This window comes from Alosa pseudoharengus, unplaced genomic scaffold (genome assembly GCF_046254945.1).
Source record: "Alosa pseudoharengus isolate Yale_2024_CS ecotype anadromous, Long Island Sound unplaced genomic scaffold, YU_APseudo_1.1 YU_APseudo_1.1_scf_19, whole genome shotgun sequence".
Classification (NCBI taxonomy): domain Eukaryota; kingdom Metazoa; phylum Chordata; class Actinopteri; order Clupeiformes; family Clupeidae; genus Alosa; species Alosa pseudoharengus.
In genome coordinates this window covers 2,722,770-2,742,383 of record NW_027468657.1, presented here as the reverse complement: position 1 = coordinate 2,742,383, position 19,614 = coordinate 2,722,770, and the positions used below count along the sequence as shown (strand labels likewise).

At 44.6% G+C, this 19,614-nt stretch overlaps 1 pseudogene; it reads right to left on the bottom strand.

The window, feature by feature from the left end:
* Nucleotides 1-382: 382 nt before the first annotated feature.
* Nucleotides 383-2,412, bottom strand: LOC143133325 (serine/threonine-protein kinase pim-2-like; annotated as a pseudogene).
* Between the last annotated feature and the right edge of the window lie 17,202 nt (nucleotides 2,413-19,614).

Below are 19,614 nucleotides of genomic sequence, written 5' to 3'. Positions count from 1 at the left end.
GGTTAACATGTCCACTGTTTAAGCAAGACCAAAGGCCACAGTCATGCCAGCATGCACAGTTCACTTCCCCTGCTACCCTGATTTGCATTTGAATAGCTCACAGCATTTTCATTTACATGTTAAAGCCTCCCCTAGAATTAGGAGGGGGGTCATGGGCGGACGACTGCCAAGCAAGGCCCACGTCAATTTCTGACAATTCATGGCAGTTTTCGGCATTGCTTGAAAACTGCCGCGAACAGCCATTAAACATTAAACGACAATCTACAGTGCCGCATACTGACGGAAATCACACTTTGGTTATTCTTTAATAAACATAAACAGCTTGGACTAGCTGATGACTGTGCCTTATTGAAACAGAACAATCACAGAAGTAACAGTCAGTGAGGACAAAATGAGAAGCTGGACATGTGATGTTTCTCTGACCGCCCAAAGTTATCCAGAAATTAGAGGCTTGGTGTGATGTTTTGTTCCTCTGACAAATCTACAATATCCTCAGAGGTCTCCATCCAAGGATGCAGCAAGATGTCTTCTAAACTTGGTCTGTCTTCTGGCCTATATGATAGGCACCATAGAATTAATGACTGGCACTCTGGAAAAGCAAGAGGGGAACTTCGGGTTAGAGTCATGCAAATGACAGACAGTACATAATTTGGCAGCAGGAATGTTTTTTATTCAGCACTCCTGGCCAAGAAGACTCACCTTTTGAAATGTGTTTAGTGAAACTGGGATTGGCCTGCACAATCTCTCTGTCCCTTTCAAAAGGGATGTTGCCACAGACCATGTCAAAGAGGAGTACTCAAGTGACCACACAGTGAGAGGCCTGGCATGGTAGCTGTGGTGCAGTATCCACTCAGGAGGGCTGTAGACTCTTGTACCTGCAACAAAAGAGCAAATGAAGGGACATTTGTTAGCAATGCAGTGCTAGTTGTCTCTTTTATGCTCAAGTGAGATATGACATGCGGTTGCTGATGATTTGAAGTTTAATATATCTATGTATTCACTTTCTTTGATGAGAGCACCAGATCCAAAGTCAATGATTTTGATGTTTCCAGTGCGGGTGTCCACAAGCACATTCTCATCTTTTATGTCCCTGTGTACAATCCCTCGGGATTCATAGATCTGCAGGGCTTCCACTATCTGTCTCAGAAACCTGCAAAACATGCCACCAATGTCAGACCATGTTATTGACTTCCAAATAAAAAAAGTCCAACCCATGTAGTGTTCTCCTTTCTCTGTTGCAACTTCACCAGGCTCTGTTATGTTTTGAAAACTAGCATTAAACTGGATTCGATCCCGCAAAAGTAACACACGCGTGACTCTCTCCAGCCTGATTCCCTACTCTTTGAGCCAACTAATATGTTACACAATACAAGTAACTATTGTAGGCTACCATCAATTAATAACGTAGGCAACACCCAGGTAACATGTCCAGGCTATCTGAAACAAGTGGTTGCACTTCATCTTGGGCTGCTACAGTCGTCAGTGCACTTCTTTCTATCTGCTTTACTTTTGTGAGTTGCGACCACCTAGGTTATGTTATAGACGTTCTATGAGGTACCAGTGTTTAGCTGTGTCACAAAACAATAAGCTTTGTCAGACTACTTTTAAAATGATATTCAGGGCTATATATATTTTAAACATTCGGGGATGAAGACCCGACAAAGCCTTGCGTTAATTCTTCAGGTGGGAAGTGTCAGGAATTTTCATACGAGAGATGCTCTCATTGGTGGTTATATGGAGTAGGGGATTGACAGCAATATACAAGGATACAAGGATACAAGGAAGTTTATTGTCACATGCATATAGTTACTGGAAGTAAGAAATGCAGTGAAATTATGTCTGGTGTCAGCCTATTTGTGCATTAATGGGGGGGGGGGGGGGGTAAAAAGAGCAGTAGAAGAGGGGTTTAGTAGATTAGGTGGCAAGGGCTGCAAAAAAAAATTGTCCTGCGTTTCTTCTACGGCTGCAAACGGGATGCACTCGCAGTTAATCAAATATTTTTTTATTAGGGCAGGGCAGGCATATTTCTGGCTATTAAATTATTTCTAAACCAGTCTGCTAAAGTCTGTAGTGAAGTCTGTGTAGGGTTTTCCAGGCTCCATTTCTTTTTATGAGACACCCTGCTCACTTGAGACGGAAGCTGGCCAAGTCGAAGCACTGCCCACTGTAGGCTACAACATCTATCTCGAGAGAAGGAACAGCCAATCCGCACCAACATGTCAGTGCAGGCCAGCCATCCCCCCTCATGATGGGATGTTGAGACAGCTTTGGTCGTCGGATGGCATGAACAAGAACTGATTTACTGACCACCCAACCACCAGCCACACCCCAACCCCGGGAGGCCACAGAATCATCGGGAAGTTACCTTGGCTTGTCCGCTTGTCCTTCCGTTTCATCTCCCTGTAACCCCATAGGGGCTATACCGGGGAGTCTTGGCCAGAGTTAGGGCTGGTGGGACCTGCGTTGCGATAGAACACCCCCAGCATCCCGAAGGATCTCCGGAGTGTCCCCTCACACAGCCTTGTCGCCACCGCCCTGCACCGAGCTTTTCCGCACCCAAGTCTTTTTAGGAGTTTATAGTTGGCAGACAACCATCGACCCCTTGCTCCAATCACGAAGCCAAATGTGACTACGTTGCGCACATCCAGGTCAGTCCGCACTGCCTGGGCGGCCGAGATATACTTATTAGCTTTGGCCCGACTGGCGACCGACAGCGAATCGTCCCTGACCTCATACCTCACTGTCACATCAACTACCAGGGCAGTACCTCCTTTGCAGAACACAAGGTCAGGTCTCATCGCCCGTCCGGAGGATAGGCTAAAAGACCTTTCCGAGTGTACCCGCCAGCCGAGGTCTGCCCCCAGCTTGGCGAGTCGGTCCCGCACCCAGTTGTGGCGGGCATGCCTCTGTTCCCGTACAGAGCAGCATATCCCAAGTATATGAGAACAGGATTCCAGTTGTGCGTGACGGGCTCGGCAGGTGGCGTTGCTTTTCCCTAGCCCCCTCGTAAAGAACTCGCGAAGCTGGAGTGCACTCCCAAACAACTTACGTGGCTTACCCGCAGGCTGCAACCATGCATTCGCTTCCCTGGATCCCCTGAAGCCGGAAATGCCAGCGCCTTGAACCTCCTGCACCGTCCAATTCCTGACCTCATCTTCCCGCCAGTCGCAGGGAGCCCTCCATTGGATCTTAGTTGCTGTTGGAGGGGTGGTGTTCGAACTAGATTCACCACTGGTAGAGTCATCAGTCGGGTTGGGGTACTGCCTCAGAATGGGGGCCTCCATCCTGTGTCCACCTGCAGCTGACCATTGGGCTATGCACCCTTTATAGCCGATCAATTTCCATGCCGTTTGTCTTGTGACAGGGTCCTCTGACTGCAAAAGCCCAAGTATTCGTTTACACTGTGCAGTAGGGATCGTCACGGCCAGCTTCTGTAATCCCAGGCCACCATCTCTGCACCTAGAGTATAGTAGACCATCGCAGGTGGACTGCGGCAGGCCCAACCACTGCCTGACACTCACCCGGATCATGCGATCCATTTTGGCCAGAAGTACATTTCCAAAATTGCAGTAGTCGAGCTGGTAGGTGATCCTAAGTAGGATATAGCGCATCAAAAGCCAGACTTTCTGAGACGGCTCAAGTGGGGCCGCCCCGAACCGCCGAAGCCACTCAGAGATCTTAGCTTTCATCTGAGGTTTCACAATGCTTTTGCCGGGCCCTAATTCAACTCCCAAGTACTTTGCAGTACTTCTAACCGACACCATGGTCAATTGGTCGCCTCCCACAGGCCATGGCTTACACTCATTAACCCGCATTGCGGATCTCCTGTGGCCTGGAGTAATCAGGAATCCTTGGCATTTCTTGGGCTGCACCTTAAGACCAGTCAACTCACAGAACAATTGAAGGATCTGTAAATTGTGTGCCATGTTGGCCCACGAATCACTGACAATGACTAGGTCATCTGCAAATGCAAGTGAAATTAGGCTTACGTTAGCGATTTCCACCCCACGCCCGGCCATCTCCAGGGCACAGATCAGGGGGTCAATTGCCAGATTGAAGAGCAGAGGTGACAACGGGTCGCCCTGGCGTACACCCCGTGTCGTGGCAATGGGCTCAGAGAGTTGCCCCTGTAGCGAAATACGAGTGCTCGTACCTGCGTAGGACTGTCGCAGGGCCTCCACCATATGTACATCTAGGCCCCGGTGATGCAACACCTCAAAGAGATGTTCATGTGCTACGGTATCATAGGCTTTTGCTATATCAATGAACACTACCGCTAGTGTCCTTCTGTCTCAGTTGCAACTCTTCACCAGGCTCTGGAGAATGTGAAGGTTCTCTGAGCATCCGGGAGCACTTATGAAGCCCCTCTGTCTTGTGTTGATCAGACACGCCTCTTTAAGCCAGCCATGAAGGAGTTTAGAATAGAGGCGGAGCAATATGGAGCCAATCATAACTGGTCTCCAGTTCCCCGGGTCTGATACTGCGGCAGGGTCAGAGGACTTGGGCAGCAGTACTGTTCTAGCAGATTTGATGGCGTTGGGGACGTACCCAACAGTCAACCTGCTGTTGAACAGCAGGCAAAGCTTATCACCAGACGGGTCTATTGCCACTATTAACACCTCTGTGACACACAAGGGCACTCCTCATTGCCACAATGTGCTGCTTCATTTTCCTGGGGAGCAACAAGACGAGGACAAGAGTCTGTGTCTACACTGCAAAAAATGAAATCTAACCAAGTGTTAACAAGAGTCTGTTTACCCGGAGTCCTGGCAAGTACAGCCTCAGTACTTGAAGCTCGTTTCGCAGACCAAGAAGGACATGCTATGCCAGGTCCTCCACCTCACTGGGGTCGAGAAAAGCTCGCCAGTAGCAGCCCTGTTTGGGGAGGGTGTTGCGCCCACTGCAAGGTCCCCCATGACCTCGCGACAGACTAGTAAGTGGGCATCTTACCCCTTAATAAGAATCCCAACCGCTCTTGCACCTAGAGCAGCGGGCCACAAAACCCCCTTCCGGGGTGTTTGTGTTTAGCATGCCACCGGGCTGCTCCCAGGGACCGCAGTTCCTCAGAGCACAGACTGCAAGTCTGACTCTGGAAGGGCAGGTTCACATTATTGCCTTAGGCGGCTGACCTCGCCATTTGGCACGCACAAAGGTGATCGGCTTAGTGGGCATGGAAGCCTCCACCACTCTTGCGCCCCGGTGCTGAGCGCATGCGCCAGGCACATAACGTTTTGGCGTCCTGGTACAGTGTGGTAGCACTCACACCAACGCAGGTGGTGGCCACCTAGCGGAACTTGAACTGAGTGGTGGTCAGGGTTCTTGGCTGGTGTTGCATGAGGCTCTAAATTAACACCCGCTAAATTGTGGGTGATTTTGGCGAGTGTTGCATGAGGCATTACATGCATGATACATAAGGCTCTGTTCTCTGTCATTTATCCCCCTGGCAGTACTTCCTACATGGGAACTGTGGTGGAGAGGAGTACATTGAGCAGATTGAATGCTATAATGGCCAACAACACAGGGATGTAAACACGTCGCTTTTCGGCACATCCTGCTTTTTTCACGTCAGTTTGGGTGACTTGTGTGAATCGTTTAGATCCGAAGAGTTATTTTTTTTAGGGAGAGGGAGGGAGGTATGATCATCAGGGATGCTTTCCGGCAACTAGTTTTTTTTTCACGTCATCTACCAGAGTAGTTCTTAACCTATTCCTTAACCTCTCTCTTAACGTTATGGCACGATTCCCGACACGTTCGTATGCTAAGTATATCTTCTGTAAGTCACACTTTAGTAAGGTTGGTCGGACGCTAGTCATCGCCACTGTGCAGCAGTCTTTGGAAATCAGCGCAGCGCAGTACAAGTCAAACTATAGTACAGTATGTTGATGATGTTGTGGCTCAATGATGATTTTATGTTATGGACATTTTAAGACTAATAATAAAATATGTTCGCAATGGGTGCAGGCCTATTTATGAAGTTTGCCTTTTTTGGTATCAGAACTAATATGGTGGTAATTAGCCTAGGCTATTTCGTAATGTCATTAAAGCGTTCAAATTGGCAATCACTTTTGATAATTAAAAGCTGGCAAAGAATTTGCCTCTAAATGGCTAAGATCTATAAATGGGTAAGCATGGTGGTGTCCAGTAAGCGACCAACTAGGCCTATGGCAGCGATCCAACGTGTCCTTGTATTGAATCAAAAATGGCGCCGGCCGGAGCCATGTAGTCCATGTCGCTCCATAGCTCTTTTTTGTTGCTGTTGCACAAGTTATTCCGAAAGCTGGAAAATAGTGTTACCTTGTGCAAGTTCACCTCGTACAGCAAAACTTCAAGTTCCTCTGACGAGAAGCTTGGTGCCCTTTTTTTACGTTGCTTCCCCACCATACCGTATCTAACTCTCTCTCTGTTCATTGTAGATAGGTTGCTTTTTATTGAAAACATTAACCAATGGCAATCAATACCGCATTAAACAGAAGTAACTGCAGCTGCTTGGAAATCAATTCTAATTGTAAGGTACCTTACCATTAATATAAAAGTGTATTACATCATTTTAAGAAGTTGTTAAACCCATGTCAAGTGGCACAACAGGATAAGGAGGGTGGATGATTAGCGAGGGATAGGCCTACCCGGTTAGTCTACCCGTCACAACATATCGTGTGAACATATTACTGATATATTTTACTGATAACTTAAACTATGTTAAAATAAATGTTACTGGAATAATTTGAGGAATGTTTCATTTGCATAGAACGTGTTGTCTTTCTTAATGCCGTCATGCACCTTCGCATGAAGTAGAACATTGATTCCTGTGCAATCGATGCCAACTAATTCAGCACCTTCACTTGGGACAGCGCCTTTGTAACGTTGAACGTAAGAGGCAGTGTGTTAAGAAGCTTCATAATGGCGGCCTTACATTGTACGATTTTGGTCTGTTTTCACAGTCGGCGACTAAATTTCCAAAGTCGGACAGAAATCATGGGAGTTGTACTGGAATCGCGGTGTGCTCCCGTCAACTAGATCGTTAAGTGTAAGGTGCCAATCTTAGCGGTTTTAAAGTCAGTCGGAGTCAGTCTTTTTCTAGTTTTGCCGTTACAACAATATCAAACATGTTTGATATTATCGTAAGTCTTTCTAGTCGTGGCTCATGCAAATAGTGACGTGAACTATAAAAACCAATGACCTCTCTCCAACACCAAACAGGAAGGGGCAAAGTAGGCGACAGCTGTGGCAAGGGACGTGATGAAACCCATGAATATGATAATTTGTTATTTCGTTTCTTATACATCATTAGTCGGCTCTTCCACGTGACAGAACAACTCTATATCGGTTAGGGATGCCACGCATGAAACAATGCTGCAGAAACACGAAAATATGACTTTGAGTTTAGTAGGCTATCGTTTCAGTTCCTGTTCATATCTATTGCACGGTGGGTAATAATTTAAAGGAATCTAGTTGCAGTCTTGTAAATAGTAACCCTGTAAGATCCCTAGTCATTGCAAAATCACAGTCTGTGACTTAAAACTCTATTACTACTTCTCTTTAGATGTGAGAGGGTCTGAGACTGTAGTCTTTCAAAAATATTTTCCAAATCTTTGCAAATCTTTCCAAAGTCTGTCAGTGTAAGGAGGGCTTAAGGGACACTTCTGGGACCACACTTAGGAACATAAACAACTTTGGAAAGATATATCTTTTGAGTCTTCTTAGCGCGCTAAGAGTGAGCGTTATCGGGGAACCGGCACCAGAGTGTTTCTCATATGGGCCTGCTGGTTAATGTCCGGTGCTTGTGATAACCTCCACTCATCGATAATATTTGATCATGTAGCAAAGGAGCGGTAGATGTAGCCTGATAGCTACTGATCGTTCTATAAGAAAATATAGGCTACACTCACTGCGTTAGGAGGCAACTCTCTGTTCACGCTCTCTTACCTTTGTAGTATACCTAGCCTACTTCAGCTGGAAGTTTTAACACGCAAAGGTGGACTAGTGTGTAAGCTTTCGTCCAGCTGGCGCTGACTGAAGATGATCTGACTGATCATCCAGAACCGTACAATAAAACAAATATTCCGCCTCTCAGTAACAAAGTTCCGTAACCAACAATTTTTTTTTATGTAACCTAGGCCTAGTATATAATGTTATGTGGGAATTGCAAGAAAACGAGTGAAAACAATTCCTTACTTTAACCACGTAAACGTGTGTCCTTTATTTAAAACTGTAGGAAAACTGAATCAAAGACGGCGCCACGTCCATCAACAAAAACACGGAGTTAAAACGTAATTTTAAATACTAGACATTTATAGGGACAGCGATCACTCAAGACTACGACGAGGGCCACACATGAAGAAAAAAATATTTTTGCCATGACAAGATTAAACTCGACATTTTGAGAATAAAGTTAAAATATCATGTCGACTCTAATCTCGACGTGTCGACATTAAACTCAACATTTTGAGAATAAAGTTAGTTTGGAGAGAGAGCGACCGCTCGAGACGATTGAAAAGGAGGACGAATTAAACATTCCAGTTTTCTTCGAGTGCAACAATGATTAGACATAGGCCTACATCATGTGGACAAAACAGAGAACATATTAACTTCCGTTGCTCAGCCAAATACTTTCCTGTTAGGTTAGGAGTTACAGGCGATAAATCCGATGGTCAAAAGTAAACGTCATTAGCGGTTTATTTATTTATTGTAGGCTTATTATTAAAGAGTGTTTTTCATCTTAAGATTCAACTTCATGCTTATGCACTAGACTAGGCATACTAAGTGCTCTCCCCAAGGCCGTAGCCATGATGTCAACATTGGGGGGGGGGACCAAATCTGTGGTGCGGTGTGAATTTCAATAAAAGAATTTCAATACATTTCCAGCCATGCAAAAATATTAAAATCACAAACAAGTCATTAGTTAAGTCAGTCAATTAGGATATACCAAACTTTTGCCGGACATAGGCACGGATGGATTATGAACCCCTGGGCATAGATGCAAAAAAACCCTCCCCTGTTAAGATAGGGGGGCCCGGGGGCATACTTCCCCGGAAGACCTTTAAAAAAAAATGACCCTTTATATTATGACGACTTGTGAGTTTTGTGTAAATAGAAGAGAAGGGCGGAGAAGCAACTTCACACAGTCTTAGGCTTCAGGGCCCCCTGAGCTCTTGGGCCCTGTAGGTCCATTCAATAATCGATCCCTGGACATAGACCTGTGGTATGACTCCATTTGTCTCCAAAATGTATATTTTAAAAGAAAATACAAACTAGAGTATCTTTGATAACCTCTATATTACACTGAATGCTTACTCATAGGTTTGGACCTAGCCCAATCATATTTTGTATTTTGATTTTATTATTCTGGTGGCTAATCACACAATTTTAAGGTTGTTTGAAAGGGATGGGATTCAAATAGGCTACTAAGACAGGTCCCTCTTCTGTCTGACTCACCTCAAGTTACCCTATGCATTATAGGCTGGTTTCTGACAGAAATTACGTTTTGTGTTAAAATGTAGAAACACAGCCTTTATTTGGTGAATGGAGGTGGAAATTCCTTTCTTTGGTTAATGTCCGTGATTCACATGAACTGTTGGCTATCACCGCCATTGTAAAAGTTTTTTTCAACTTTTTGTGCCGTCGCCACATTTGAGTGCTACGTTTTGCCTGCATGGATGCACGATTGAGTGCGCATCTAAATGTAACATGCAAGATGCAACAGCCATTTCTAAGAGGCTTATAAACCGGTTCATTTCTGACATTACTACTAGCATATGAATGCATTATTTATGTTGTAAGACATGTGAAAGAAATGAATGACACAGGCACGCACAAATTCAAAGGACACTACGTTTCACTTTCGCTATCATTGCGAGAAAATAGGCTACAATATGGAAAATGCTTCAAAGTTACCTTTGAGTCTGATCAGCTTAAAAAATGAATGGGGTTTTCTTGGGGGGCGCGAACAGAACTGACGTGAAAATCAGGAGTTTTATTTTATTTTTTGTAGCCTAGGCCCAGGTAGCACCCGATGCGCAATGGACGCACTGTTATTCACAGGGAAGCGCTCGTGTCAAGGCAGCTTAGTTAGTCCCGACCTACATGAGATTTTGAACGTTGTTGTGAGAGTGATGAATTTCATCAAAACCCGGTCCTTAAAAGCGCGTCTATTCTCTGCACTTTGCGAAGAGATGGTACAGTAGCTGACCAAAAGGCTGTACTGTTTCACAGCGAGGCAAGGTGGCTTTCCTGAGGTCAAGTGCTGTCGCGCGTGTTTGAGCTCCGAGTCGCCTCTTCATGGAGGAAGAGCGCTGCAAGCACGTTCACTAATGAACATTTCTTGACGAAGCCTATTTTAGCGATATATTTGATATATCTTAGCGATACATGAGTTAAATGTCCAGTTACAAGGCAAAGACAAGCACCTACCTCACCTAGCAAATAAGATTACTGCATTCACCAAAAAAACTTGAGGTATGAGACAGGCGCCTCGATCGCGACAGTATTATGCCTTTGAGAATTCTGAGCGAAATCGCTGAAACGTCTGATTCGGGAGCCTCTTGTGATTCCCATGTGTTAAACAGTAGGCCTACATCACCTACATCACATCCCTGCAAAGTTTATTTCAAAAATATTTCCCAACCAGCAGTGCTCAGTATGACTGGATTATGGATCCATTTAATGCAGCATGTTGGTATTTCATTGAATATAGGCCTATTGTACAATGCTGTTGTGTGGTATTATGTATTTATTTATTATATTATATCTGCAGCACCAGCTGATTTTAACTCTGTTGAAGAGGGTATATTTGGAACTTGTCATTATTTCAATAAATTTGACAATTTTAAGCTTGACCTACCACTTTCTTAGAGCGATGAGGGACAGGTGGGGCTCGAGAATGCCCCCTTGATCAAAGTGGGGAATGAAAGTGGTTTGAGAACCACTGTTCTAAGGAGTGACTCAGAAAGTCACGCAGACAACTGTCTTACTCTCAAGACACTAACTTATAGCTGTCTCACTCACAGGGTACTTAGCTACACAATAACATAATGGGAATTTGTTGTCTAGCTCATTGGTTCCTTATACCTTATAGAGATTAGGAAAGCTAACAGTTTTCTATAAGGATCTAGTTTGTTAACTACCACAGTAAGGAGTTGGGTCGCGATAGTCTGTCATTTTTAGAAAGTGGGTCCCCAGAAAAATTTTTTGAGAAACACTGCCTTAGACAGTGCTACACCTTTCCAACAAGTTTTGTGAGAATTGTACCGGTATCTTTTGCGATATTATTGACAGCCCGCACCACAGTAGGGTGCAGGAAGCTTTTGATAGAGCACGCCTCAAACGATAAACGCAAAAACCTCCAGGACAAACCACTCACACTGTACTCTCTGAAACCATGAATAGGTCACTAATTTGTGTGTTAATTACGTTTGATTGCATTTCAGATGGCGGGACTTGTTGGTTTCCTGTAGTAGCCTATAGCGTTTTTTTCTTTATTTTTTTGTATGTCCGAATATTGGGGGGGACATTTTGGTCACATCTGAATATTGGGGGGGACACGTCCCCCCCAAAGTCTATACGGCCCTGGCTCTCCCCAATCCCAGACTTTCACATTGCATGTTTGTAATGGATCCAAAACAGCCTATGCTATTGCTGAAATGTCTATGGAGGGACGAATGAAGCTGTCCTCCCGACCAGGCAACCCCATGTATTCTAAGTAAATGCACACATACCTGTGTTTATAGCCTACTATATTTATTGCAGGTGAGACATGGAAAAGCAGTTTTAGAAAAATGAGTTTTGCCATGTTAACCTATGGAGAGTGACGGCCTGTGTGTCAAGAAGGGCAGTTATTTGGATGTGCGGTGGCCTTACCCACGTACAACAGAGTGAAATAAAATGTTGTACTATAGAAACACTATGTCATTGGAAACATGTATTCTATATAAATTTCCATAACCACAAGATAGCCTACACTGTAAAATCTAACACTTGTGTAAACTTGCATTAACCTTGTTTACTTTACTTTCAGCAACAAATGTGTGCATCTTAATGATTTGAGTAAAGTAACAGTTACTTCCATGTTGAAAAAAGCATGTTACTTCATAATAAGACTGAGGTCAACTTGTCTGAGACAAGTAACCTCAACAGTGACAAATTTCTACCATTAGGAGGCGCCCTTGCGCGTATTTCTGCAGGGAAGAAGAAGAAGAAGAAGAAGTGGGAGCATGCAAGGAAGACGTTAACGTTACTGTGCTGGAGTGATTTGAATTTTCGCCCTCTCAGTTTGCTCTTCCGAAGAGTCGTTGTTGAAAGCATTCAGAAGATAAAAAATAAACATCAGACCTTTTCCTTTCGGAAGACTTTGTGGTAAGCTGTAAGGATATACATGTTGGTGAACGGTTTTTATTTTGCCCAGGCATGTTTTTGGTTCGAAGGAGCTAACGTTAGATCGATGGCCCCCCTTCCCCCCACCACACCACAGATGTTTTGCATTAACAGTTGGATAAATTAATGTGTAACTTTAACTACTAGTAAATTACTGTCCAATTCAAAATTGGCAGCTAATTTAGAATTTTTTCAGGAGGTAGTGAATACAGAATCAAAGTTAAGGTTAGCTGCGAATTTAGAAGATGGTAGTGTAAGCATGCAGTGGAAATGTACGCATTGCATTTTTTCGGCAGACAAAAGAGGTCAGTTATTTAAGCATTATCGTCTAAGACAAGGTGGGTTTATTCGGCAACAACCAATACCTTGTCTTCGTATGGATTGTTTACGCACTTTTCAGTCATATGGGGAGCCCTGCACTGAAACAGATTTTTTCACACATGTGCGTAGTCATTTGAAATTAACATTCCATGCCCATATGAAGGCTGTGATTTTCATACTAGTGTGTATTCAATATTTAAAGGAGAAGTTCGGTATGATATTGACCTAAAGTGTGTTGAAACATGATACCTTGAACTTTTGTCTCATAGCTCATCTCGGCTTGTCCCCTGCACTCCGAAATCTGGCGCTATTAGCCGATGCTACCAACAGGTTTCCGATGGGGGTGCCTTGGGCATCGGCCTAGCCATGCAAATAAATCACTGGTTTACACCATTTACGGTAAGTGGTAAGTTTCCATGGATGTAATACAATGCTGAAAATTGCTTGTATGTTTCTAAATCTTTTGTATCATTTCATGCTGATGACATCCTCAAGAGATCAACACAAAGCTTGGATTACTTGCAGCAGCATTACCGTTAATTTATTTTATATTTCAGCAAGGTACAGTTTGGACGCTAATAACTAATCAGTCATATATTTAACTGTTGTCTTTGTGTTTCTATTTGTTTTACAGGTTACTGATGGCGAGGACGTGTGGGCACAAGTCTCCTTTGGGCTGCTGACGGTCATTGATGATGACACACCGGTTGATCCAACTCTTATCCACCTGGAGCCAGTGTCTACTGCCATCATCATTGAGGGGAGGCTGGTAATGGATGGTCTCAAAAGTTTGCCTGAGGCACTCTGCATCTTGTTTGGGTTATCATATGCCTTACACCTTGATTACCCCAAGTCAATGAAAAATACATTGAATTTCATTCAAAAGGTGATGCTTGGTTTGGGTCAGAACAAGCTACCACCAAAATGGCAAAGTCTTAAAAATCTTCTGCTGAGATGTTTTCTATTTTTTGAGCTTATATGGTTCTAAACTGAAAGGAGAATTCTGGTGTGATATTGACCTAAAGTGTGTTGAAACATGATGCCGAGTGTGAACGTTTGTCTCATAGCTCATTTCGGCTTGTCCCCTGCACTCTGAAATCTGGCGCTAGCTAGCCGATGCTACCAACAGCTTTTTCAATTGGGTTCCTCGGCATCGGTCTAGCCATGCAAATAAATCACTGTTTTACACCATTTACGAGGCTCAAAGTATCTCCACATCTGGAGATGTTACATTTCTCTGGAACTTCGTCGCAGCGAGATGAAATAAAAAAAATCATGAAATTAAATCCAATTGCATCATATTTACAGTCTATACTTCTCTGCGTTCACCTGCTCACCCATTACTCTCATTTGAATTACTCACGAACCCATGATCGCATAGATATATATACATGGCAAGCATATCAGATGAAAGAGACAAAGGGCTATCCATTGGACTATCTCATCACCCCGTAATGAAGGACAGAGCCCAAGTATATGAGAACACGATTCCAGTCTAGCATGGCAAGCTCGACAGGTGGCATTGCTTTTCCCCAGCCCCCTCGCAAAGAACTTGTGAGTTAGGTACACTTGGGCGCGAAGCTGGACCGTTCGCCCAAACCACTCACATGGTTTGCCCCCGGGCTGCAACCAGGCATTCGCCTCCTCGAACCCCTGAAGCTGGAAATGCCAGCGTCTTGAACCTGCTTCACTTTCCAATTCCTGAACTCATCTTCCCGCCAGTCGCAGGGAACCCTCCAATGGACCGGAGCTTCTGTGTGAGGGATGGTGTTCGAAAGGGATTCACCACTGGGCAAATTATCAGGTCATTGGGTGTTCTGCCTCAGGATAGGGGCTTCCATCCTGTGCCCACCAGCAGCTATCCATCGGTCTACGAACCGCTCATAGCCGATTGTTGTCCACACGACTGCTCTCATTACTGGATCACTCGACTGCAGAAGCTTGAACGTACGCTTAGCCTGCACATCGGGTGTTGTCCCTGATAGCTTCTGCAGTCCAGTGCCTCCATTTCTAGCCTTGGAGTACAATAGACCATCACAGATGGACTGTGGCAAACCCAACCAGTTAATGACGTTCACCCTTATTTTCCTGTCCATTTCTGCCAGTGCTACGCATCCAAAGTTGCAGTTGTCGGCCTGATAGATGAGCCGCAGAATCGTGTACTAGTTAAACAGCCAAACTTTCTGAGATGGCTCGAGTGGGGCCTCCCCCACCTTCTGCAGCACCTTAGGTCAGGTTTGGCAATGCCATTTACAGGTCCCAATTGAGCACCCAAGTACTTCCAAGAGACACCATGGTCACTTGGTCACTCCCTATGAGCCATGGCCGACATTCATTATCCCGCATCGCTGCAGATCTCCTTCTCGGCTGCATTTGTAGGTTGTGGCCATGCTGTGGAATGCAAGCGAAGTCGAACTCACACCCGCGATTCCCACCCCATGTCCTACCCCCAGGGCACAGATCAGGGGGTCAATCGGCAGATTAAATAGCAGAGGTGAGAACAGGTCACCCTGGCACATTCTGCGCGTCGTGGCTGGGCTCTGAGAACTGCCCCTGCAACGAAATATGAGTCGGCGTACCTGCATAGGACTGCCGCAGGGCCTCAACCATGCGCTTCAGCCTGCGCTGGTCAAGCACTTCGAACAGGTGCTCATGTGCCACAGTGTCAAAGGCTTTCGCTATGTCGATGAGCACTACCGCTAGTGTTCTCCTGTCTCTGTTGAAGCTCTTTACCAGGCTCTGGAGAATATGGAGGTTCTCTGAACACCCAGGAGCACTTATGAAGCCCCTCTGCCTTTGATTAATTGGACATGCCTCTTTCAGCCTCCTGTGAAGGAGTCGGGAGTAGAGGCGGAGCAATATGGAGCCGATCGTAATTGGTCTCCAGTTTCCTGAGTCCGACACTGCACCAGGGTCTGAGATTTTGGGCAGCAACACTGTCCTGGCAGGTTTGACAGCATCGGGGACATACCCAACAGTCAACTAGCCATTAAATATCAAGCGAAGCTTTTCACCAGATGAATCCAATTCAAGGGGAGGGGTCCTGTCGTGCGAGCCACTTGACTCTACGTTCATAAGGCCCGCTTGGTTCTCTTTAGGACTGGACTTGGTGTCACAGACGTCCTGCCAGGGTTTCCCATGCTGCGAATTTATGACATTGTGGCTCATCTCTCGAATCACCTGGTTGGTGATAGTCACCTCCATTTGCATTGCCACATCACCAGCCTTCATCTTTACAACCCATGGCTGGTCAGTCACCTCCATTTGCATCGCCACATCACCAGCTTCCACCCCCACAACCCCATGTCTTTAGAGCACAACCATTCTGCTCTCTTGGATATGTACGCAGAGTGTGAACAACCACCTAACCCAACTCCCAGTGCCAAGGAGTCCTTTCTCAATATGCTGCTCCATCACTCCGTCTCTGAAGCATCCATTACACCCATGAACATGGACAATGAGGATATTGGCTCAAGTTCGCCTGCAGGCACAGTCAATATTGACAGGTACTTAGGGCTGTGCGATATGGGAAAAAAATTATATCCCGATACATTTTCTCAATTTCACAATAAACAATACATATCTCAATATTTTGAAATCTCCTTTAAAGGACCCCATGAAATCACACTTTTACCCTTTACTGTTTTCACTACAATCCCTGCAGATTATATACCATTCTTGGTTAACTTCACAGGTGGTATCCGTCCAAAACATTTTGTATTTTCATAGTGATGAACCACAATTGAGTTGAAATAAGACTATTTTTTTATTCAAACGAAGCAGAAACAAAATTACAACAAATATGAAATAGAACTGAACAGAATTCAAAGTGCAATAAACTAAAGTGCAATAAATTGCAAACTTTTTCATCGTTTTGAAAATGATGCCGCTAAGGTCATTTGACGGGCTGCTGGTGGAGGGGTTTTGGCAGGTGTACATGATGTTATTACAGGGTATCTGCACATTTTCCAAGAGCAAATTTAAAGACATTTAAGACCTTATCAAGACATCTAAATAGAAAAATTAAGACTATACCACAGCAAAAAGATACATACGACAACTTAAAACTGTGTAATGCAATAGTTTTTTTTTTTTCTACTAATTTTAACCCCCACCCAATTTTGGAATGTCTACGGAAGTTACCAAATAAATTTTGGCGAAAGAAAAAATAATTTTGTGTGAATTACCTTCACAGCTATAAATGCCCAATTTTAGGGTCTGGGCTGCTTGCTTTTGAAGCTGGCTGTACATATTTGGTTGTGCTGGCTGAGGCTGACTGTTCTTCACCTGTGTCTGTAGTAGCCTAGGCTACTAGCCAAAGACATGTGCACTGGACTGGATTCCCTTTAATATTTTTTTCAGAGTTAGACTAAGCTATTTAAATATTTTATTAGGCCTACTTTATATAATTTACTATGTGCATCTATTGTCCCATATGCAGCACAGCAAATTAAAGTTAATCCACTACTTTACATTTTGCTGGTTTCATCTCAATCACGCAGGTATTATGAACACACTTTTTTTTATGTAGGCTAGCCTGTCGCCGACATTCAAAAAATATGCGGTTATATTTCACAACTTTTGCGAAGTAGGCCTACTGGGAAACGCTGGCAAGCAAGCTGCTGACAGATATTACAGGTATTATAACTATATTTCTTCCCTATAGGCTAGGCCAGCAACACAGATGCAAACAGATCAACTTAACATGTATTTCCTCCTGATTTACGTTTGTTTTCTTTTTGTCAGTCCGTGGTTCCTTCATAAATTGCACAGCAAATTATCAGACGAGTGACAGAAGCACTGCGCATAATTTGACCAGCAGTCTTCCTGTCCATAGTTTGTGAAACGATGCTGCGTCCGAGCAAATATTCTACATGCCCAGCGCAACTCCAAAGGACAAATGAGCGTCCTGCTTGAGGCCGCGCCGGACACTGTACAGGGCTTTTTTCAAAATCAATATGTCCGGGCCGGCCTAAATTCGAACGTATGGCCACCCTATAGCTAACTGGCTCTTAGGAACAAGCTGTTCATCCATTTTGAACTCGTACAGTAGTTCACTTTAGGTCGCACTGTCTATGCCGGTGTTCGCGCTGCAAATCGAAAGAAACTAGAAGATGAAGTTCCCTCCCTTTCAGAACTAATGGTCGCGCGGTTTGTGAGTGTGTGACGCGAGTGTTTTTTTTTTTACCCCTCAGTCACTCACGTTACTGCCTGAGGGAGAAAGCTACCGGAGATTGTTTTAAACACGAAACCAGGGCAAGTTTTGGCTGCCGTTTGAAAAGTGTATGACAATAAAATACTCGATACATACGATATACTAATTTTATATATCTCACAAATTTATTTTGGATATATATCGAGTATATTCGATATATCACACACCCTTAGTTGGTGTATGAAGGTATATTGGGTGCAAAAGTGGCGAGCACATTTAACTGCAGATTTTGCATGTGCACACTAAAGTCGTAAATGTGTAACAGTAAAGTTGAAGTTGTACATATTTTTTTAATGGTAGTCTGAGCGCGATCCAGGATCCAGATCCGGCCGCCTTGTTTTCTCGATCAATTGCTCGACGTGCACACATACAAATCTTTTTGCTCCTATTATATCACCTAGCCAGGAGCAAAAGTCACTCGTCACTCGTAGAAGCAGATTCGAGCACTTGTATCAATTGACTTGTAGTCGTGCAAGAAAATCAAAGCGATCTGTAGAATTTTATTAATGAGAAATTATTTCACAGATGCACAACTTCGGATGCATTAGTTCACATTTGGGTTTACAAATGCACGAATGTTGTGCATGTTCTCAGATTATGAAACACGGATGTGCAAATGTGTTTCGCACCAACTGCGCTGCAACGTTTGGAGCAAAAGAGTCGAGTGCATGACTCTTGAAAGTTGTGACTCACAGGATAGGATTTGTGTACCTGTAAATAGGATTTGTGAACCCGTAGCCCCTATTTTGTGTTAACAAGATATAAAAAAATATGTACAACTTCAACTTTACTGTTACACATTTACGACTTTAGTGTGCACATGCAAAATGTGCTCGCCACTTTTGCACCCAATATACCTTCATACTGGTGACCCTCCTCTATCACTTGCTTTGCGTTGGGCGCTTTCCTACTACCTAAGGGCTCTAGTCAGTTGGCTATTCACCAGTTCTCGCGCCCTCGCGTGTCTTTCAAGTCCCTGGACTGATGGGGCCCTGGCGACAGGGACGCTCAGACAGCTGGTGACGTCACTTACAATACCTCAGCGTCACACAAGGGCACGCCGCATTGCCACTATGTGCTGCTTCGTTTTCCTGGGGAGCAACGAGACCAGGATGGGAGTCTCAGGAAGCCTACCCGGGATCCTAGCAAGTGGCGACCGCAGTACTTGAAGCTCGTTCGCAGTCCATGAAGGACTCGGAAGTCTGAGGGCCACAGAGTAGTGTACCACAAACCTCCTTCCGGGGTGTTTGCGCCTAGCGTGCCACCGTGCCGCTCCCAACGAACCCTCAGAGCACAGATTACACATCTGGCTACGGAAAGGCAGATTCACCAACAGTCGTTTAACGCCATACATCTGCTGATCTGTATATCTATAGTATATCTGTTGCATTCTGGGAAAAGTAGTTCAGTTAACCTGCACATAACAACACATCTCCCCCCTTTAAAGAAGAAATTACCTTTCTTTCCAAAGGTTTGGGGTCCTGGCTCGACCGACACTAGTGCAGACCCCGACAGTAGGTCTAGGTACCTTGTTGACCCAGCCGACGTACCATCCGGTATAGAATAGGTTGGATTCACTCAGAATTGTCTTTTCATTGGCAAAAATCAATAAAATGTGTTAAGTGACCATGCCGTTTGGCACGCACATAAGTGATCAGCTTTGTGTGCATGGAAGCCTCCTCTGCTGCTGCGCTCCCATGCGCCGAACACTC